The sequence below is a fragment of the Giraffa tippelskirchi genome, chromosome 12 (assembly GCF_054371585.1).
Source record: "Giraffa tippelskirchi isolate mGirTip1 chromosome 12, T2T-mGirTip1v1.2.pri, whole genome shotgun sequence".
NCBI lineage: Eukaryota > Metazoa > Chordata > Mammalia > Artiodactyla > Giraffidae > Giraffa > Giraffa tippelskirchi.
In genome coordinates, this window is record NC_137286.1 from 127,423,208 (window position 1) to 127,447,050 (window position 23,843).

General features: G+C 35.4%; 1 long non-coding RNA gene across 2 annotated transcripts in view; it reads left to right on the plus strand.

Moving 5' to 3' along the window:
- LOC145529435 (uncharacterized) overlaps nt 1–23,843 on the plus strand; it is a 286,481-nt gene that overhangs the window by 66,090 nt on the left and 196,548 nt on the right. Inside the window, exon 3 of one of the 2 annotated variants that reach the window (XR_014071224.1) lies at nt 22,055–22,135. The exons of the other annotated variant lie outside the window; for it this stretch is intronic. This is a non-coding gene — a long non-coding RNA (uncharacterized LOC145529435). The remainder of the gene's footprint in view (nt 1–22,054; nt 22,136–23,843) is intronic. 2 annotated transcript variants of the gene reach the window in all.

Below are 23,843 nucleotides of genomic sequence, written 5' to 3' on the forward strand. Positions count from 1 at the left end.
CCAGAAGGAGAAGGTTAAAGTGATGCAGAAGCTTCCACAGTTCTGGTAAGAGCTACTGGGTGCTGAGTGAGCAGAGGAGGATCCTCAATCTTAAGACACAACAAAAGAACCGAACGTTTATCCAACTGCTAAAAGACACTGAGAATTCATTCATATATCATGATGTTTCATGTATCTTATTCAACTAGGGAGACCAAAAAGGAATCATGAGGGAGATTAAATGAGTTACGGAAGATGTTCAGTGTAAGTATTTGTGGTCTGTACACATCTGTGACACTTCTCTCTCTTAGTTTTTGTTTTAATTATATTGTGCTTTCTCAGTTCACTGGATTAGCCCTTTAATAAGGAAATTTTTCAGGATTTTGTGTTCAGATATTTTGTAAAGTGAAGGGGGTAAAGTAAATACACATCTAGTATATTACTTTCAGTCCTTCTTCTTGATATAATTAAGGCACATAATTTCTTCATGTATATAATTTAAAATGGAGGATGTTTGGGCACTAGAAAGTCTAGTATTAATTTCTAGGTTATATGAAGCACAAAATAGCAATAGTTGTTCTGCTGAATGCAGTCACAATTCATTGACTCTCTATTATGAGATTTGATCTTAAGGAGATTAGTCTGGTGGATTTTAATCATGGTGAATTCTATGGCATGATTTTGTTATTAAGCACACCATCTAGAATATATATTAAAGAGGACTGATATTCATCTACAGCTGATATTTGTCAGGAGAAATGTGATATAAAAATTGCTTCTGTCTTTATGAGCCACCAGTCATTTTAAAATACTATTTTTGGAAAGATATCAGTATGTTAGTTAATGTACAGACGACTCTAATATAAAAAGAAAAGCACTCTTTACGGTTTTGACTTTGTTTAGCACTGAATTAATCAGATGACTTTCTAATGATTAACATTTGTTTAAATGTAAGATGATTTACATCTGTCTAAATTTTAAAACACATTAGTTATTATTTAAAATTATGGATTAAATATAGTAATATTTTCCAAACACATGGGTTGGTTACAAAATTATTGCACAAAATGATCTATCTCTCTAATTAAAATTTTGAAGCAAATGAATTCAGTTCTCTTAAGTGTTATACTCACTGTCAAAAACTAGTGAAACCGAATATATACACGCCATAGGTATAAAACTAAAAACACATGTAAAGCAAAAGTGGGTATATAATGATTTAATTGTTTTTATATTTCTCATTTTTACACCTTCATAAGCTGCAGTTTTTATGTTTTTAGTCTTTCAGTAATTCTACAAGAATTTAATTTTAGTTTCTTAACACTATAAATCTTATGGTATTGAAGGGAAGGAAAAATGTCATAAACCAGGTGAAGTTGCAAATTCTGTCTCTATGAACAATTTATTCCTGATTATTATGAATGGTTTTCCATTTTATAGACAAATATATGTCAGTAGAAATACACAGCTCTCATAGAGATTTCATTTTATGTAATATAAACTTTCTTCTGAAATTGTCTAAGTTCATTCATTTCACCAATACTATTTCTTTGAGGGCTTCCCTAGTGGCTCAGTGATAAAGAATCTGCCTGCCACAGCAGGAGTTGCCGGAGATGCAGGTTGAATCCTTGGGTAGGTAAGATCCCCTGGAGAAGGAAATGGCAACCACTCTAGTTTTCTTGCTTTGGAAATCCCATGGACAGAGGGGCCTGGTGGGCTATAGTCCATGGGGTCAGAAGAGTTGGACACAACTTCGTGCCTAAACAACAACATTTCTTTGAGAACTGCCACACCATATCTCTGTTGTCAGTTCCCTGGAGGATCATGGTGGAACCCAGGTTGTGTGTCATGTGTAGACATATGTGAATTGTCCATCACATTAAAATGATTTAGGAGGCACATATGCAATTCTTTTTTTCTAAGTAGGCAAATATGAAAACTGAATCATAACTAAATTAAAGAAAGCTGGAAAAAAATAGGTATTGGGAAATGGAGAAAATGATATGTATAAGTAAAACCCTACCCAAATTCAAAGAGTGTTTTACCACACACTGAATTATCTAATGGAGGAGGAAATGGCAACCCACTCCGGTATTCTTGCCTGGAGAATCCCAGGGACAGGGGAGCCTGGTGGGCTGCCGTCTATGGGGTCGCACAGAGTCGGACACGACTGAAGCGACTTAGCAGCAGCAGAATTATCTAAAGTGCTTAGAGGAAACACTGTATTCACAGATTTAAGATATCAATGGGGAAACCTGTAAATCTAAAGAGAAGGTATAACAGGTTTAAATACAGATAAGCAAAAACATGGAATTTCCAGTATGTTTGTAATAGTTAATTTGAAGATATATGGGAAATTATCTCATTTGACTTGAAAACAAAATTATCAAATGCCTAAACTGAAATTAGTAAAATAATTGTGTATTATTTGTTAAAAGAGAAAAACTTTATTAAAAGACAGAAGATCATGTCTGGACTAATTTGAAGCATATTATATTACATTACATCTCACCAAAAGAGAAAAAGAAAGATATACCCATTTGAATGCAGAGTTCCAAAGAACAGCAAGGAGAGATAAGAAAGCCTTCCTCAGCGATCAATGCAAAGAAATAGAGGAAAACAATAGAATGGGAAAGACTGGAATCTTTTCAAGCATATTAGAGATACCAAGGGAACATTTCATGAAAAGATGGGCTCAATAAAGGACAGAAATGGTAGGGACCTAACAGAAGCAGAAGATATTAAGAAGAGGTGGCAAGAATACTCAGAAAAATTGTACAAAAAAAGTTCTTCACGACCCAGACAATCATAATGGTGTTATATTCACTTAGAGCCAGACATCCTGGAATGTGAAGTCAAGTGGGCCTTAGAAAGCATCACTACGAACAAAGCTAGTGGAGGTGATGAAATTCCAATTGAGCTATTTCAAATCCTGAAAGATGATGCTGTGAAAGTGCTGCACTCAATATGCCAGCAAATCTGGAAAACTCAGCAGTGGCCACAGGACTGGAAAAGGTCAGTTTTCATTCCAATCCCAAAGAAAGGCAATGCCAAAGAATGCTCAAACTACCGCACAATTGCACTCATCTCATATGCTAGTAAAGTAATGCTCAAAATTCTCCAAGCCAGGCTTCAGCAATACATGAACCATGAACTTCCAGATGTTCAAACTGGATTTAGGAAAGGCAGAGGAACCAGAGATCAAGTTGCCAACATCTGATGGATCATTGAAAAAGCAAGAGAGTACCAGAAAAATATCTATTTCTGCTTTATTGACTATGCCAAAGCCTTTGTGTGGATCACAATAAACTGTGGGAAATCCTGAAAGAGAGGGAATACCAGACCACCTGACCTGCCTCTAGAAAAACCTGTATGCAGGTCAGGAAGCAACAGTTAGAACTGGACATGGAACAACAGACTGGTTCCAAATAGGAAAAGGAGTATGTCAAGGCTGTATATTGTCACTCTGCTTATTTAACTTATATGCAGAGTACATCATGAGAAACGCTGGGCTGGAGGAAGCACAAGCTGGAATCAAGATTGCCGGGAGAAATATCAATAACCTCAGATTTGCAGATGACACCACCCTTATGGCAGAAAGTGAAGAACTAAAGAGCTTCTTGGTGAAAGTGAAAGAGGAGAGTGAAAAAGTTGGCTTAAAGCTCAACATTCAGAAAACTAAGATCGTGGCATCCTGTCCCATCACTTCATGGCAGCTAGATGGGGAAACAGTGGCTGACTTATTTTTCTGGGCTCCAAAATCACTGAAGATGGTGACTGCAGCCATGAAATTAAAAGATGCTTCCTCCTTGGAAGGAAAGTTATGACCAACCTAGAAAGCATATTTAAAAGCAGAGATATTACTTTGCCAACAAAGGTCCATCTAGTCAAGGCTATGGTTTTTCCAGTAGTCATGTATGGATGTGAGAGTTGGACTGACAAAGAAAGCTGAGTGCCAAAGAATTGATGCTTTTGAACTGTGGTGTTAGAGAAAACTCTTGAGAGTCCCTTGGACTACAAGGAGATCCAACCAGTCCATCCTAAAGGAGATCAGTCCTGTGTGTTCATTGGAAGGACTGTTGTTGAAGCTGAAACTCCAATACTTTGGCCACCTGATGTGAAGAGCTGACTCATTGGAAAAGACCCTGATGCTGGGAAAGATTGAGGGAAGGAGGAGAAAGGGACGACAGAGGATGAAATGGCTGGATGGCATCATCAACTCGATGGACATAGGTTTGGGTGGACTCAGGGAGTTGGTGATGGACAGGGCGACCTGGCATGCTGCGGTTCATGAGGTTGCAAAGAATTGGACACGACTGAGGGACTGAACTGAACTGAATGGAACATCTCAGAAACTAACATTGAGAAATGTTAGTTCTGTTCAAAATTAGTACATAAAAATTAGTACATAATTCTGATGTAAATAGAAAGTAGTAGTTGAGTTGATAATTGTTTTACTGGGGGTGGAAATACACTAAACTGCAAACATATTTGCCCCCTGAGGGGGAAACAGAAGGTGGTGGGGAACTAATCTTGTTTATAAAAAAAAATACATTCATGATTTGACTACAAGACCATCATGGGTTGAATACAGGACTGTCAAGAAGATTAAAGGTATAGAAGCACAAACCCAATAAAATAAATCAGGAATATTTGTGAATCCAGAAATAAAAGAATTAATTGATTCTTTTATATTAGATTCTGCTCTATATATTTTAAATGCTATGTAAACTACATAAAGAAAACTAGCAAAACTATTTTTATCATTTTTAAAATAAATTAAAGCACCAAAAAATTAAATAACTTGAACAAAGTAGCTTATAAATATTATCAAAATTTGAACCTATAATATCTGGCTTTGGAAATTGAGCTCATTACCATAACACTGTATTATCTTTAGTGTTTAATGAATATTGTATTTCTTACTACATGGAGAAAGGACAGGATACTTAACAATGGTTAGGAATAACACTCCTATTTTACCAAAATAAAAATCAAATAGACAAAAAACTCTAAAAAATAAAAGATGTTGTATTTCTGCCTCATATCATGTCCTTGATAACATTTAGATGGGTTAAAAAGATAAATTTAATAATTTTATAATCTTTGAATCTTAGAAAAGGACCTTTCTAAGCAAGACATACCATGTAAGAGCCTCAGTAACTTAGATTCCTGGCATACAGTACTTAATACTCATTTGTTGAACAAAAGTAAGATTGAATGAATGCAGTAGATGAATAAAATAGGATAGTTGTTATATGACTTAAGCATATGTTCTCAAGGGAAGATTTATCATCTTTTTCCTCCTAAGTAATCTTCTCTTATTCATGCCTTATCCTAAAAGAATGTCAGCAGTGTTTAAACTGTTTTTAAGACTCTCTGCACGTAATACTGGGGATCAGTAATAAGTTTTAGATATTATTTGGTCACAGGTTCAGACATTACATTTTGTCTGTACAAGGTACAACAGGTGGTATCTCAACTAATCAAGTGAAATCTGTCAGAAGAGTATTCTGTATATCCAATTATGACTAGGAAAAATGAGAGAAGGAAAAGTTAATTTTCTTTCTATGGATAAGGGAGGCCATGTGACACCCCCACCACCACCACCAGTCATGCACACATACACAGAACTTATATGCAATGGCATCCATTTAGGAAATAGCTTTGATAGCAGTTAAAATGTAAACTTCTATAGGGAAAATTGGAATTTGAGTTGGTATCATCTGTTGGCATAATACTGGGTATGAAGACTCTCAGAGTAGACCTGAGTAAGGGGAATCATATAAAGCACTGATTAGATTTCATTAGAATACTCTGAAGATTAAGGACTTGCCTTTAAAGTTTATCTAAATCCTTAATCCATTCTAAGAAGATTCCACAGAATCTTTGTGGACCTTACTGTCCTACAATTCTTGCTACTTTATGCATCTACACACAGACAGACGCATTCACTGTATAACTACATATAGAAGTATACAGTGATGTGTGTGTATGCTTATGTAAGCTCATACATGTAATAATTGATTAGAAAATATATGGGAGATTATCTCATTCAAAAAGCAAATGAAATTATCAAAACATTATACAAGCAGGCACACACACACTTCTCACACACACACTTTTCAAACTCTAGGATATAGATTGACTTACTTTAATTTATCTTATGTTACCATTATGCAAAAAAATACTATCCTGAATCCAGGAAAAATAAAACTAGGATCAATAGAAGCAGTTTATTTAAAAGACTTAAATTTAAGTAGTAACATAAGAATAGCTTGAAAACTTCCTGCAGAATATTTTGAAAAATTTTAAATGAGAGTCTTATGTTGTTTTTGTTTTCCTAAAAGCCAGAGAAACTATCTTTTTCTGAAATACATTTATGTGAGTGCTTAATTAATATAGATAAAATGGAGATGAACTACTCATTAACATACAATTAATTTGATTTTATATTTTTGAAAGAAAATTTAGTTATAATGCTGTAAGCTTTGCTTTGTTTTTCTCCTTGTACTAGTTGTAAAAAGCCAGAAGTCACTTTATTATTCTACAATGCTTCTTAAATTAATTCCTCACTAGCAAGTTCTATAAACCTCACTCCTCAAGTATGTAATAAACCATCATGTGTTTAACTGCATCTAGATCACAAAAATGTACAACCATTTTCTCATTGCTTTTATTTCTAGATGAATTAGAGTGTTATCTTCAAGATTCCTTAACCAACATCATGTTAAACATTGTAAAACAAGTTCTTAATCTTTACTTCACATCTTTTCTTCATGTTTAGCTTTATGAGCTTTAAAACAAAAAGCCTTTGAGGCATTCTTACTAGGCTGTTTATCCTCTTAGATAGAAAAAAAAAAGACCTTGAAAAAAAGGGGAAGTTATTCATACCATTAAAAAGGTAGAAAGCAAAATTGTAATGTGACTAAAACTCAGTTTTACTTTATCCTGCATATTGCTTTTTATAACCTCCAGCAACTTAGAATAGCCATAATGCATAGTGTATTTGCACAGATAAAAGTGATGGATATATTCCCCATTAAGATTGTTACCTCAAAGGACTGCTAAAACTTTTTAGTTTTTGGCAGAATAATAAAAAAGTATTAGATCAAGTTTCATAGCCCTTTTTTATTTTTCCAGTTTATTTTTCCTTTGATTTTTGAACTTTCAGTAAAAGCAACCAGAAGGCTATGAGAAGTAGCATAATAGACAATGAAAATTATATGTATTGGCTAAGCAACAAAATAGTTGCTCTCTTTTACTGGCTATTTATTTGCAAAATAGTAAGTGGATTATTCCTTCTCTATAAATCTAGAACTAAAAGCAAATATAGAACAAAAATGTCTTTAACCCAATAAGTACCTAATAGTATCTATGACCTTCCATTTTAAACTTAAGTTTCAGAGAGACATGCTTCAGATGAAATACTGCAGTTCTCACTGTCTTTTAAAAAAATAGTATTATCACTGTGCTAGCATTTTCTTGTACAATGACACTAGGATTATTAATACCAGTATAAGGCTGTCTGAAACTGCTCTCTTCTAAGCTGGTAATTTCCTTTTTTCATTTTATATCCTTTACAGACTCTCTTCACTCTAGAGGTTAGCAATTCATTTCCACTGAAATATTCATTGGAATAATAGTAGTATTTTCAGGATCTGAGATGCTGAAAGTAACAGAACTTGTTGAAAGCTTTTGTTTTATTTTAGATATTTGCTAGAAAAAACATTTGAAATTTCTTTTATACTAAGTATGGAGAAATCTATAGTAAATTGATAATATACAACCACGTATTATGTAAAACAATATATATATGTGTATTTAAAATAATTATCATAAATTAGTCACATCTTACCTCCAGTAGTTTTATAAAAAATATAAATAATTATAATAGTCACATCTAACCTCTAGTAATTTTATAATATCCTGATATTTTCTCATAGAAAGATTTTTCAAAAAGGAAAAAATACAACATGAAATTGTATTTTTCAATACACAGATCTGACATGACATGTATTTTCCAGTTCAGGCTGTGGCTATCTAAAGTGGTCTTAAAACTCGTATATTATAATCTGGTTTGAAAGGTATAGGAAAGGCTCCCATGCCTTTCAAGTAAGTTACATTTATTAAAAATTACCAGTTAGGTTACGTTTGTTCAAAATCAAAATAATCTAAAACTTGCTATGATGGAGGACAGTGTAAAGAGATATATCTCAATAGTTTTTGCTCAAGTCGTTCCTTCTGTTATTTGGCTTCTATTTGTCACTTGTGATTAGGCTAGGATAAAATAATCATCAAATGAAGTTCTTGTTTTAATCTGATTTCATAGTGCAATGAAGATATGTTAATAGCTTTCATGAAAATACAAGAAAAATATCTACTTTGTAGATTTTTTGAGCCTCCATTAAAGTACAAGAAAATATCCACTTTGTATATTAGCAAAAAGAGAATAAACCTGTGTACTTGGAAGTGTACAGTACATGGTGCATTCCAATAACACCTTTCTGAGTTTTTCTTATTTTGAAAGAACATAAATTATGCTATTCATAAATACCTTATTCAACAGTGTTGTTTGGAAAATAAGATCAAGTTTATATAATACAACCACTTTAGATACAGGCCCTTCAAATCTAAACATACTGGAAAACCAGATGCACCAAACTGTTGCATGTTTGCTTATTCTGATGATAGACATATACTAGGATTCAGGAAAAAGCAACCAACTAAACAAACAAATCTTTGTGTTAATTCATCAAAGTCTCAGCTGGGCAGATATCTCAGTATATTAGCAGAGCATGTCTGTGAAAGAATAAAAATATTTATAGATTTGCTGTGTCTCTCTCATTCACATTTCCATCTGCTTCACCTGAGAGGATTTATTTATAAACACTGTATTGCCTGTCATTGACTCCAGACTGCCAGTTACTCCCACAAAATGTTCCACCTCTCACTGACTATTGTCGTTATACATTTTCTTCTAAATTTCCTTTCCTTCAGTTCAGTCACTCAGTTGTGTCCAACTCTCTGTGACTCCATGGACCGCAGCACACCAGACCTCCCTGTCCATCACCAACTCCCAGAGTTTACCCACACTCATGTCCATTGAGTCAGTGATGCCATCCAACCATCTCATCCTCTGTCATCCCCTTCTCTTCCTGCCTTCAAACTTTCACAGAATCAGAGTCTTGTCACATGAGTCAGTTCTTCACATCAGGTGGCCACAGTATTGGAGTTTCACCTTCAGCATCAGTCCTTCCAATGAACACCTAGGACTGATCTCCTTTAGGATGGACTGGTTGGATCTCCTTGTAGTCCAAGTGACTCTCAAGAGTCTTCTCCAACACCACAGTTCAAAAGTATCAATTTTTTGGTGCTCAGCTTTCTTTATAGTCCAGCTCTCACATCTATACATGACTACTGGAAAATATAGCTTTGACTAGGTGGACCTTTGTTGGCAAAGTAATGTCTCTGCTTTCCTTCAGTGTCATTTAAATTTTCTGGGTCATTTTTCTGTAGAACTTGACTATCTTCTAAGAATTAAGAAATTACATAATTGTAAGGGGAATATGGTCAGTATTCATTCCAATCCCAAAGAAAGGCAATGCCAAAGAATGTTCAAACTAACACACAATTGCACTCATTTCACATGCTAGCAAAGGAATGCTCAAAAATTTTCCAAGCTAGGATTCAACAGTAAGTGAACTGATAAATTCCAGATGTTGAAGCTGAAAAGGCAGAGGAAGCAGAGATCAAATTGCCAACATCCATTGGATCATAGAAAAAGCAAGAGAATTCCAGAAAAGCATCTTCTGCTTCATTGGCTAAAGCCTTTGACTGTGTGGATCACAACAAACTGTGGAAAATTCTTCAAGAGATGGGAATACCAGACCACATTACCTGCCTCCTGAGAGATCTGTGTGCAGGTAAAGGAACAATAGTTAGAACCGGACATGGAACAATGGACTGGTTCCAAATTGAGAAGGGAGTACGTCAAGGCTATATATTGTCACGCTGCTTATTTAGCTAATATGCAGAGTACACCATGCAAAATGCTGGGCTGGATGAAGCACAAGCTGGAATCAGGATAGTGGGAGAGATATCAATAACCTCAGATATGCAGATGATACCACTCTTATGGCAGAAAGAAATAGGAACTAAAGAACCTTTTGATGAAAGTGAAAGAAGAGATCGAAAAAGCTGGCTTAAAACTCAGCATTCAAAAAATGAAGATCATGACATCCAGTCCCATCACTTCATGGCAAATAGATGGGGAAACAATAAAAACAGTGAGAGACTTTATTTTCTTGGACTCCAAAATCACTGCAGATGGTGACTGCAGCCACGAAATTAAAAGATGCTTGCTCCTGGGAAGAAAAGCTATGACAACCCAAGATGGCGTATTAAAAAGCACAGAATCACTTTGCCGACAAAAACCCATATAGTCAAACCTTTGGTTTTTGCAGTGGTCATGTATGGATGTGAGAGTTGGACTGTAAAGAAGGCTGGGTGTTAAAGAATTGATGCTTTTGAACTGTGGTGTTGGAGAAGACTCTTGAGAGTCCCTTGGCCTGTGAAGAGATCAAACCATTCCATCCTAAAGGAAATTAATCCTTAATATTCATTGGAAGGACTGATGCTGAAGCTGAAGCTCCAATACTTTGGCCACCTGGTGCAAAGATCCAACTCATGAGAAAATATCCTGATGCTAGAAAGATTGAAAGGAGGAGGAGGAAGGGACAACAGAGGACGAGATGGTTTGATGGCATTGCTGACTCAATGGACATGAGTTTGAGCAAGGGAGGTGGTGAAGGACAGGGAAGCCTGGTATGCTGCAGTCCATAGGGTCATAAAGATTCGGGCATGACTGAGCAACTAAACAAGACAACAAATGGGAGTATATAATGTTAATGAGTTTATATGTTATTTACCCTTCATGTTTATCATCTGCTTAATAAGATGTATCATTTGCATGAAATAAAGTTCAAAGATCTGAATGATCAGTTCAATGATTTTGGGCAACAGTATACATCTGCAGGTACCCCTATTACTGGGTATATTAGTCAGAATTTCCAGTTGAAGAGAAACGATTGGAGATAGAAGATAGATAAAGACAGATAGGTAATAGATATATGTATAGACAGAGATAGAGATATAAAGATACATATATAGAAAGAGATTTATTATGAGTGATTTGCATTTAAGATTATAGCAACTGGGAAGTATTATGACTTGTTGACTGCAAGCTGGAAACCCCCAGCAGTCAACAGTGTATTTCTTGTCCAAATCTAAACCACTGAGACCCAGAAGAGCCAATGGTTTCAGTACCTTTCTGAATCCTAAGGCACCAGAACCAGGGCACCAGAATCTTGATGTCCATGGGCAGGAAAAGGTGGGTGTCACAGTTCAAGCAGAGAGCAAATTCACCCTTCCTCTGTCTTTTTGTTCTCTGATTCTCAATGTATTGGATGAAGCTCACCTGCTTTGGCAAATAGTTTCCTTTAATCAGTCTATTGGTTCAAATGCTAATCTCTTTTGGAAACACTCTCAAAGACACACTCAGAAATACTATTTTACTATCTGTCTGGTTATCCCTTAACCTAGTCAAGTTGACACATAAAATGAACCATCACAGGGGCAGTGTTTGTATTTATCCTATTTGAGCTTCCTCAGCTTCAACAAATTTGTAGATGTCTTTTGTCAGTTTTTGAAGGCTCTCAATTGTTATGTCTTTATTTCTTCTGCCCCATTTTTTGTCTTCCTGTTTAGCAACCCAGTTTTATATTAAGCCGTATTACATTCTATCACAGATGTCTGATTTTCTTTTTTAGCCTTTTTTTTAAAAAAAAACTTTATTGGTACATATTTTTTAAAATTATTAATTCAATTTCAATTTTCCACTTTTCAGTACATTTAAAAAAATTCAACAGTGAATTCTTTATTCATGATATTTTTAAACATTTTTTCCATTTTATTCTTTGTATTAGTTTCTTTGTCTCTGATAACTTCCCTGTATCATAATACACATTTTTCACAATTTTCAGTATGTACTTTGATATTTTTATTTATAATTACTTTAAAGTCACCTTCTGAGAACATGAGTATCAGGAAATCTCTGTTTCTGCTTCTACTGACAGCTTTTCTTATGACCATGTGTTATATGTTCTTACTTATTCCTGTGTATTGTGGTACTAGGGTAATACTGTCAACCTTTTAAAATGACATGCCCTTTCTTGAGCCAGATTACTTGAGCAGGGAACTGAATCAATCTGATCATTAGTTGGGCAGGATTGGGATGTTCTTGAATGTTTAATTTGATTTGGTTTACTAATAGGTTCAAATACTTTTAACAGTGATATCAGAATATTTCCTTCTTTGGGAAATACGAAGTAAGATGAGATTCAGTAGATCTTTCTGTGCTTTATTGCTGAGTCTCCATTTTGTGCACTATAAATCTCTTTGTGGTCTATACCCTACTGTCAGCTTTCTGTTTAAGGTGCAGTTCTTCTTTCTGTTCAGTCTTGACTATGCTTTCTGTGCCCAGAAACATGTTTCTGAAGGATTTGTAGAAGAGGGGTTTCTCTCAGCATTTTTACCATTTCCCTGTTTGGTAGATTTTCCTCTTCTCAGTGTTCTTCCAGTGATGAGAAGAGCCATAGGTCTCTAATCTCTTATTGAATGTGGATCACTTTCTATAAGTATTTCTCTTATTATTATTATTATTATTTTTTGCATATTTGTTATCTGATGATTTCAGTGAAGCTAGGATATTTATGCTGGAGAAGGCAATGGCAACCCAATCCAGTACTCTTGCCTGTAAAATCCCATGGACAGAGGAGCCTGGTAGGCTACAGTCCATGGGGTCGCTAAGAGTCAGACACGACTGAGTGACTTCACTTTCACTTTTCACTTTCATGCATTGGAGAAGGCAATGGCAACCCACTCCAGTGTTCTTGCCTGGAGAATCCCAGGGACGGGAGAGCCTGTTGAGCTGCCATCTATGGGGTTGCAGCGTCGGACACGACTGTAGTGACTTAGCAGCAGCAGCAGGATATTTATGCGGGTATGGCTTCATTGTGAAAGCTGTAGTGTGTTGCAACTGTCGAGAACACAGTAGAAACAGGTCTTTTTCCCACACACATATACACTTTTATTGTTGTTGATAACTTAAATAATTTATTAGCAAGACTGTCCATTTATTTAGTAGCAAGATGATTTACAGCACTATGGCTAAGAGACAATCTTTATGTATAGCCACTTATTCCATCATTTTAGGACTGGTACATAACCTAGTCTGAATATCTTCAGAAAAGGTAATTCCATGTTATTTTAGATAAAGTGATTCCACGTTGAATCATTACTGTAATCTAGGCATTTCCTTTTGTGATCTTTATTCTGTTATTTTTGGTATTTAACATATTTAAAATTTTTCTTGCTCTTACGTGTAATTATTAGATTTATCTTGAGACTATACTATGTAGAATATCTTTCTCAAGTGATATTCTATTATCTTTAGGTGTTCTTGGTAAGGAATTACTAATTTTTTATCTATCTCATTTTAAACTGTAATAATGTTTGCCATGATTTTAATGCAGTCTATTTCTTGCTTGGTTTCCAATCAGAAAAAAACAAAAAAGAAAACACGAAAAGAACAAGTGAGCTCTCATGGTTCTCAGAAATCATTCTTAAAGCCTATCATTTATTTTTTATCATTTTAATCTTTAAGGAAATGGATGTTAGTGGGTATTTATATTAGGTGGGTATTTATATTAGACAGGTATTTAAATACCCATTAAGTGTCAAGTCTGTTAATAGAATCTATTAACAAACATAATAGGTATGAACATGTACATGTGCGAGACTCATTGAAAAAAGTATGGCCCAGTTTTCCCCCAACACTTCAGTTGGGGTCATGATATTCCCCTTCCTAAAGCTGCCAAATGACCCCCAAATTTTCTTTTGTTTATAAAAAAATGTTAGATCCATTTTAGTCATCTTCCTTCACCCGATTATATTCTCATAGTAACTCTTCATTAAGAAAAGAGCTGGAATTGGCTGGCTTTAGTTTGAAAAATCCTATACTTATTATTATTTTTTTCCTTGACATGGTATAAACAGCACTTTGTTTTACACTCTGCAGCATGCTGAGAGAGAGTCCTTAAAGTACTGAAATATTCATGTCTGTGAGCCATTACAGTCATTCCCTACTGCCTTCTGGGTTTTGCAAGAATGAAACAAAGAGGAGTTGTGTAAGTATCAGCAGTATTGAGGCTTTTCAAAATAAACTTTATAAATATTTGGGAACAGTTTGTGTTTGTAAAAGATAAACTACCAAAACTAAGCAAATTTGGTAATTTCTTAGACTTTGGTAAAACACGTAGACGAAGAGCAGGCTATTATTGTAATAGTTAAACCTAGGTAACTCAGATAAATATTGAGCTACAATGCTTGAGAATATTATTTCTACTTGTAAAATTAGAGAAACATGAATGTACATATTCAAGGGCCATATCTATAATACAACAAAAACATGGAAATTAAGACATTTGGGTTTTATTATCTCCTTTTAATTATTATCCATGGCAGCAAAGTTATTAGGTCTGTGTTTATTAAAGATATTTATGTCAAAGAGATTAAGAAACCAAGGTCAAGTTAGGGAGTGATGTCACCAAGATAGTAAAGAAAGAAACCCCCAGCCTCAGCCCTTCATGGATACCAATCACTCGGCAACTATTCATGAACAAAAAATGCTCTGGGAGAGCCCACATAATTGACTTCAGCAAGCCAGTGGAACGAGAAAACACCAAGAAAAATCACAGAAATAAGGAAGGAAGAGCAACCTCATGTTTCTGCATTCTCCTGTGCCAAGGCTGGTGCAGCTCAGTGCGGAAGGGAAGCTCACCAGCTACAAGAGATTCCCTTGCTGAGAAAGTGAGGGTGAGATGAGAGACCAGCTTCTCCAGGCCTTCAGGGCACCACTCAGAGGACCTGCTTTGGTCTAACCCCACCCAGCCACTAGCAAAGCTGAGACAAGCTGAGGAAGCTAGGAACAAGCCACACAGGAAGAACTGGGGTTTCCAGTGTCCTGCTCTGCAGGGGACCCCCACAGCTACTGCCATTGAGAAACCGGGTCCAGCACAGCTGCCTCCCACTCCTTGCAGATGCCGTCAGTTTTCACCCCACTGGTATTTGTGTTGGCAGATGCCCGCCACCTGGGTCCCCAGTCCTCCTTTGCTCTCTCTGCCCTCGGTAGACCTAGGATCCACATGGCAGCAGCCCAGGCCTCAGTGGCTGGATGAGTGCAGGATGCTAGCCTGCAGCCAACGCTCCCTGCCTGGCACACCCTTGACATCAGCCTTCCAGTTGTGCACTTGCTCCCTGCTGCCCTGACCTCACTGGCCTCTCCTCCACATGTGTGATCACAGAGATCCTATAGTTGTTTGAGTGCACATTGACAGCCTCCGCAACTGCTTGGGGGCCCACATTCAGCCCTCTCTCTAACCCCTGGGTTTGCACCATTGGATTCAACTGCAGCTAGGCTGCCAGCTAGGGGCAAGGGCTGAGGCCAGCTGCAGGCTCACTGGTGCTTGTGGGGACCCTGATGTAGGTATGTACTTCAGTGGCTTATGGGTCTCTTCATATGCCCAGCACAGTGGAGGCTGGTGCTGGGAATCAGACCAGGGGTGAGCATATGCAGCTGGAGGGGCTTGCTGCAGGTGGTGGAGGCCTGGAAAGGAGACAGGGAGGTAGGATGGGGTGCCACAAGCAACTGAGCGTGCCCATGGCCATTGGTATGCATATCTGTGCTGCAAGGTCTCTCTGCAAGCTGGAATTGGAGGCAAGAGGTGTGTGTGTGTGTGTGTGTGTGTGTGTTTACTATTGTATCCTTGTTGCTTAAATCACAACCTGGCACAGAATAGACAGAATAATTGTTAATATTGATAACAGCTTGGTCATATTATTTCTGTTTTACAAAAAACTTTAAAGTCTCATCCAAACTAAAGGATGAAAATGTAAGGCACACATTTAGAATTTGCAGTTCTCTTATTCCGGTTTTGAAAATAAAATGTAAGAAAATCATAAACTAAGTCCTTCACGATGAATCAACTTTTAAATTTGCTAAGTTAGTTATCATTCAGTAAATTGGTAATATAGCAAATATAATTTCTTCTAATATGTAAAAACTAAAATTTGAAATAACTTAAATGACCCGTCCTTCTCTAAATAATTTAATAACACAAGAATATGGCTTAAAACATTGAACCTCCCTTAAGAGTAGATCTGATTGCATTTTCAGAAATTATGAAAATTTGCTTCAATGCTTGAGTACACTTTACATACATACCTTGTTTGGAAGCTAAGTTAATTTAATAATAGCATTTAAGAGGGTAGTATTAGAGAAATGCATAATCTTATTTTCTTTGATTTACCCACAAAACAGTTGCCGTAGATGTTAGCCTAAATGATTCCTCAATCAACTTTTATGTATTTAAGTACATCCCTACAAATAAAAGCTTAGATTTCTCCACTTCAGTATTCCCAAAGCACCAGGCTAGCAAAGACTATCAGCATCTGGAGACAGCATATTCAGACAGATTGGTTCAAGATGAGAATAGCAGGAGATGAGAAAAGGAGAAGGATTTAAACTACACAAGTTCACATATATGGTGTTCACTTAGTATACATGAGGAAGTTGGAACTCATAATGGTTACATGACTTATTCATGACATAAGAAAATGATAACCATTAGACTTGAGGCGTATGTTCTTTATACTACGTGATGAAGGAAGACCTGACCATAAATTCCTTTTTTTCTCCAAATAGTGAAATGTCCCTACTAAATTCTAAAAGAATTTGTTCTAAATAGTATGTGTGTATGTGTGTAGTGTGTTTGTTTAAATATGTGTGCCTGTGTGTTTTGTGGTAGATGTTTAGAGGCATTGATTCTAAAATAAATCATTTCTATGTGTATGTAGTAGCACTAGTAGTCCCTGTGGTATCTTGTAGGATTATTGGACTGTTCTTTCTACTACTTTGCTGTGCCCTCTGTCTCTGCGCAGAGTATATTCAGTCTCCCACATTGATGATGGTACTAAGTGACTTGTACCCATCACCTATGCATGATACACTCATAATGTGTGGAAAGGGACAACTCTAGTAGAAGAGATATGAATTAATTATTTGCTCCCTTTTTCTTCCCACCATCTCTTTCTTCTGTTCTTCACTTCCATTTGTTATCAGACATTACTGAACTTCTTCACCATAACTGCACTGTTCTAGCACCTGAGAAGTACAGATGAATATGATTTGTTCTAAGCCTTTAGAAACATACTATAGAGGAGAAGATGGGAATAGTGGTTTCTAATATACAAGTGTTCTAATTAATTGACAATTTATGCTTTCTAATCTGTAAAGATTTGGCAGAGATTAATACCTGATATTTACCTGCAAAATTACTAAATGAAAATAACAAGAGGTGCAGATAATTTTTCTAAAGAAATTAAATAATTTATCAGTTTAACTTTTTAAATATTTTATCAATTTAAGTTTTATCAGAAGTTGCCTGATCCTGTTGAGAAGTTCACCTGGTTATTTTAGAAACATGTTAATTCTCTTCCCTCTCTGAAGGGCAGCAGGTACTCTCTGGTGAATTTTCAGGAGTCAGGTCTCAGCCTCAGACCCTGTCATGTAAATCTCTTAAAGACACAGACTGGAACATCCAAACAGCTATTCAAGTATGGTGCAAGAGCATTAGTTGTACTATGTAGCATTTCTTTATAATGGTTCTTGAGATAATTGTGACCATTTTTTTAAATAAATTTATTTATTTTAGTTGGGGGCTAATTACTTTACAATTTCATATTAAATTTTTAGGAAGAAAATGTCATCATGTTTCCTTAGTTTTATATTTAATCTCTGACAATGTTATATATTTTTATTACTAAACATTTGAAAAGTAAATTTTCAGTTGTTGTTGTTCAGTTGGTAAATAGCATCTGAATCTTTGTGACCCCCATGGATGCAATATGCCACGCTTCCCTGTCCTTCAGTGTCTCCTGGAGTTTGCTCAGACTCATGTCCATTGAATCAATGATGCCATCCAACCATCTCATCCTCTGATGCCCCCTTCTTCTCCTGCCCTCAATCTTTCCCAGAATCAGGGTCTTTTCCAATGAGTCAGCTCTTCCCATCAGGTGGCCAAAGTTTTGGAGTTTCAGGCTCAGTCCTTCCAGTGAATATTCAGGGTTGATTTTCTTTTGAATTGACTAGTTTAATCTCCTTGCTGTCCAAGGGTCTCTCAAGAATCTCCTCCAACACCACGATTCAACACATCACTTCTTCAGCACTCAGACTTCTTTGGTCCAACTCTCACATTCATACGTGAATAATGAAAAAATATATAACTTTGACTAAATGGACGTTTGTTGATAACGTGATGCCTCTGCTTTGTAATACGCCATCTAGGTTTGTCATAGAGTTTCTTCCAAGGAGCAAGCATCTTTTAACTTCATGGTGCAGTCACCGACCATAATGATTTTGGAGCCCAAGAAAATACAGTCTGTCACTTTTTCCATTTTGTCCCTATCTGTTTGTCCTAAAGTAATGGGATGGGATGCTGTGATCTTCATTTTTTGATGTTGAATTTTAAGCTAGCATTTTCACTCTCCTCTTTCACCCTCATCAATAAGGCTCTTCAGTTCCTCTTCACTTTCTAGCATTAGAATGTTATCATCTCCATATCTGAGGTTATTGATATTTCTTCTGGCAATCTTGATTCCAGCTTCTGATTCTCTAGCCTGGCATTTCTCATGATGTACTTTGCATATAAGTTAAATAAGCAGGGTGACAGTGTACAGCCTTGATGTACTCCTTTCCCAGTTTTGAACCAGTCCATTGTCCATATAAGGTTCTAACTGTTGCTTCTTGACCTGCATACAGATTTCTCAAGAGGCAGGTAAGGTTGTCTGATATTCCCATCCTTTTAAGAATTTTCAGTTCATTGGGATCCACACCATCAAAGGCTTTAGTGTAGTCAATGAAGCAGCTTTACTTTTTTTTTTTTAATTCTCTTTTTCTATGATCAAATGGAGGCTGGCAATTTGATAGCCTTTTCTGCTTTTGATAGCCAATCCTCTGCCTTTTTTGAATCCAACTTATACATTTGGAAGTTCTCTGATCACGTACTATTGAAGCCTGGCTGATGGATTTTGAGCATTACCTTGCTGCATGTGAAATGAGTGCTAGTGTATGGTAGTTTGAACATTCTTTGGCATTGCCTTTCTTTGGAATTGGAATGAAAACTTAGCTTTTCCAGTCCTGTGACTGCTGCTGAGCTTTCCAAATTTGCTGGCATACTGAGTGCACCTGTTTAAGAGCATCATCTTTTAGGATTTGAAATAGATCAGCTGGAATTCCATCACCTTCACTAGCCTTGTTCATAGTAAAGCTTTCTAAGGCCCACTTTGCTTCTCACTTCAGGATATCTTGCTCTAGGTGAATGATCACACCATCATTGTTATCCAGATCATTAATACCATTTTTGTATAGTTCTCTGTATTCTTTCCACCTCTCCTCAATCTTTCCTGCTTCTCTTTTACACTGGATTTTTTAAATTCAATTTTCCCTTGTTGATCAATTATCTTTTCTCTAGCAGTATGCCCTTGAAATTATAAATCTGAGCTTGACAAAATGAACTGCCTTTTGAATAGAATTGGAGAAGGAAATGGCAACCATTGAATAGAATTAGTTCTTTAAGTGAGCAACAGATACATTTATTTGTTCTTCTCTTCACCTTTCCTGTGTTCAGTGTAATTCAAAGTTTGCTATACAGCCAATGTTTTTTTCAAAATCCATCTACCATCTTATATTAGCATTTACCAGTATGACTCAGACCTCCTAAATTTTGTTAGATGCTTCCCTTTGTTCTTCCTGTTTCCATTTCTAAGTTCTTAAAATACTATTTTTCCAGCAGCCAAAGTTATCTCTCTCTGTATATATATATATATATATATATATATATATATATATATATATTCTCATTATCATAACCCTTCCTTGCACAAATCCCCCCAATAGTTTTCCTTTGCAGTAGGTGTAAAAAGCAAATATTTTTTCATGGCCTACAAGATCATCTAGTTTTTGCCTATTTCTCTGCTGCCTTATACTACTTTCCTTCTTCATCTCTTTTATCATATACACAGTAAATTCCTTTTTCTCTTTGTTTAAATTTTTTAAAAGTCTTTTTTCTTTGTTGGAACATTGCTTCTGTTTTATGTTTTGGTTTTTTGGCCATGAGCCACGTGGATTCTTAATTCCCCAACCAGGGATGAAACCTGTACCGCCAGCATTGGAAGGCGGAGACTTAACCACTGGACTTCCACGGAGGTCCTTCTCCTTCCCGTTTTAATGTTTCAGATGTATTTCTTTAGAGACCTCCTGTAACACCCCCAACTACAGTCACTGTCTTCATGAAATGTGTCAAAACTTATTTTATCTAGTTTACTTAATAGTGTGAAAATGGTATCTCCTCAACAGATAGGTACCTTTTCTATGTTGTTAGGTACTAAAATCCTGGTAAGTTAGATGATTCATGGTATATGATAAGCATTTATATCATTTTTAAAGTTAATTTATTAGGATAAAAAGTGAATATACAGTGCAACTTGCAGTGTATGTTGTTTTGTATGGCATCTGTAGAAACTGAAGCTTATTAATGTTTTCAGTCTCCCACACCCTGCTCCTCAAATACCTATGCCCTGACATAATCAACTCCCCGAGTGTGGGCAGGACCTGAATTTATGATAGGATATGGCATTCATGGTTAGGTTATGCCCTATGACAGTGTGAAGGGATTTTTCTGACGTAGTTAAGAAAGCTACTCAGTTGGATTTTAGTTAATAAAAAGAGCAGAATTTCCTAATGGACATGCTCTAATAAGATGAATCCCTAAGGGAGGATGGAAGCAGTACAGTTACTCTCCTTTGGATTTGTTGGTGATAAGTGATTCAAGGACACAGGTTTATATTCCATTTTGTTATTTCAACATAACCAAGGGCATTGTCCTTTACACATGTTCAAATCTTACTCATGATAACAAGAAGGCGCTAATTGAAGTTAGAGACTTCTCTTATTAGAAGCTAACACAGAAGAAGAACAAAGAATAGAAAGTGTTGCCTAATCTAGTATCTTTGTAGATCCAATTAATAAGCTTTAAATTGAATAATAAAGTTGATTTAAAAGGAAGTTTTAGTCCCTCAGTCATGTATCATTATAAATAGTAGAAAATGCAGAATATCCCTTTTTTAAAAAAATGAAGTCCCATTATTTTGTGAGATGAAAATTTGAGATGAATAAAAATCTTGCACTTTTGTAGAACAGTTTTATTACTTTAAAATGTTCTATTTGGGTATTTGAATTAAAGTCATCTAATTATAAAGTACTATGTATTCCATTTGATATTAAATTTAATATCATTTTTTTTCTAGACAATGAAAACCCAAGGCTGTTAAATGTCAGTTACATTCCTTAGAATTTTTGCTTCACTTTTAATTTGTCATTTTTCAGATTTTATACAGAGCAGAAATCTTGTATAACCTTAGAAACTTTGAACAATTACTTGATTAAGGCTCTTCAAACATGCTTTATAATTTTATAGCCAAGCTTTCATTTTAGGAATGTTTAAAAGTTCATCTTTCTTACAAACTACAAACCAGAGAGTAATTATGCTTATAGACAAAATATGTGATTTCCAACATGAGAGGAACTGTTTTAGTTTTTTTCTTTTTTGAAGTAATATTCTTCCTGATCTGTGAAAATAGGAATAAAATAGTGTAAAATTTGTGTTTTGGTTTTAAATTCTGATTTTTTCCCTTGTTATGTGTTTTTTCAGTAGAGTTAGTTTGTATGAACTATTTCAGTCAAGTAAATTAGTATCATCAAATAGTAATAATACCTATTTTTTCAGTTGAAAATTTATTAGAAAATAGTCTAGACAAAAAAGTTGGAAATGGGAGTTAAATTCTTCTTTAAAGTACTATGTAAAAAAAATTAACCTTTCCCCTGATTTTTCCATAGTTTTATAATAACTCACGAAGATCATGAAGATTGGAGACAATCCATCTTCTGTCTTTCATCTTGAATTTACACATTAAGAAGGTAATTTCAAATTAAACAAACATTAAGAATAGTTTTCCAAAATGTTCCACGAATTTAACAGTTTTTAACTTGTCTCTGATCCTATCAACTGTTCACCTAAGAATGATCACTTGGCAGACTTGTCAGATTACTGAAAGTACATCTGTTACCAACCCATTGAACTGAGATTTAAATAAAATATAAATTATATATCTATTCATTCTATGTGTATATTTTGTACATATATATATTTATATATACATATATATTTTTAACATATATTGTATGTATGCCTCCTACCCAAGAGAACACTAGAGCTTATATGATAAACCTCATTTTTGTAGTTTGAGTCCTTTTGAGATAACTGAATGTGAAGCAGATTGTTATAAGGGGAAATTGTTTTCCATTTTTTATATATTTTTCTCACAACATAAATAAGATTTTTGACTTTTTTATTGTATTATAGTTATTACAAAAGAAGTATAAGAGTCAGCATTATCTTTCTCATCACTAAATTACATTGTAGAACATTTAACTCAAAAGTTTTAGGGTTGCCCACAGTTTTACACCAAGTAAGTGGTAGAATTTTAATTAAATTCTATGACCATTCTGTTTGAATAATGAGACTGATATAACTGCTACTCTTTATACAAGACATAAACCTCTTGGAGGAAATAGTAGAGGAACACAGGCAATATCGCTTCCAAAATGTTTACAGATAAAGTTTGCACAAAGGCTTTGGGGTGAGAATAATTAAAATATTCTGTTTACCAATATAAGGGTAGAGAACATAGATTGTAAGGAATGTTAGCCTCAGAAACTTGTCATTTAAAATCTATTAAAAACCAATTGCTCAGGGAGAGGATTAAAAAAAAAAAATCTGTGCTTGAGATAATCAATTTCTTATACTCCACAACTACAGCAGCTTTGCATTCATTTATAGGATAAATGTTTACTCCTCAGACTTGTCTCTTCATGTTCTGTGATTGAAATCTGATTCACTTTCGCATTCTCACTGTTGGGTGATAATATTGAATCTTCAATTAGGGTTAAAATATCATAAAATTTGTTATCTTACCAATATTTGTATAAAGTTCAGAAATGTTACATAATGTTTACTTTGTTGTAAAACCAATCTCCAGCACCTTTGACTTTAACATTATCCAAAAAGAGTAATAATTAGAAGTGAACACCCACCAGAACCTCAGTGCAAACCAGCACCTTTTTCCACACGCCTGCACTGATCATACTCTCAGTTTGGTCATTCTACTTGAGATACTCAAACTCATGAAAAAACTAACACTTTCACACGTGGAGTATGTCTATTCCTACCCTCTTGTTCCAGAGCATGAAAACAGCACTTGTCTTGTCTTCCTCTTTGCTTAATCATGCCCATCAATATATATGCTATTCTCTGCCATCTTAATTACAACTGCTTAATCATGCCCATCAATATATATGCTATTCTCTGCCATCTTAATTACAACTTTCTTAACTGTACTTACCTTCTCCAGCTGTTACTCTCTTTTTTCCTCCTTTTAAAAGCAAACAAACAAACTAAAACCAAAAAAAAAAAAAAAAAAAAAATTCCTTAGATGGACTGTGTATCATCTGCCTCCAATTTGTTTGTCCCCATTCTCTCTTAATGTGTTAACAGTAGCTTTTGCTACTAGCACTTTTCAGAAAGCTCTCTTGCAATACCACCAGTGTTGCTAAATGTGAAGTTCAT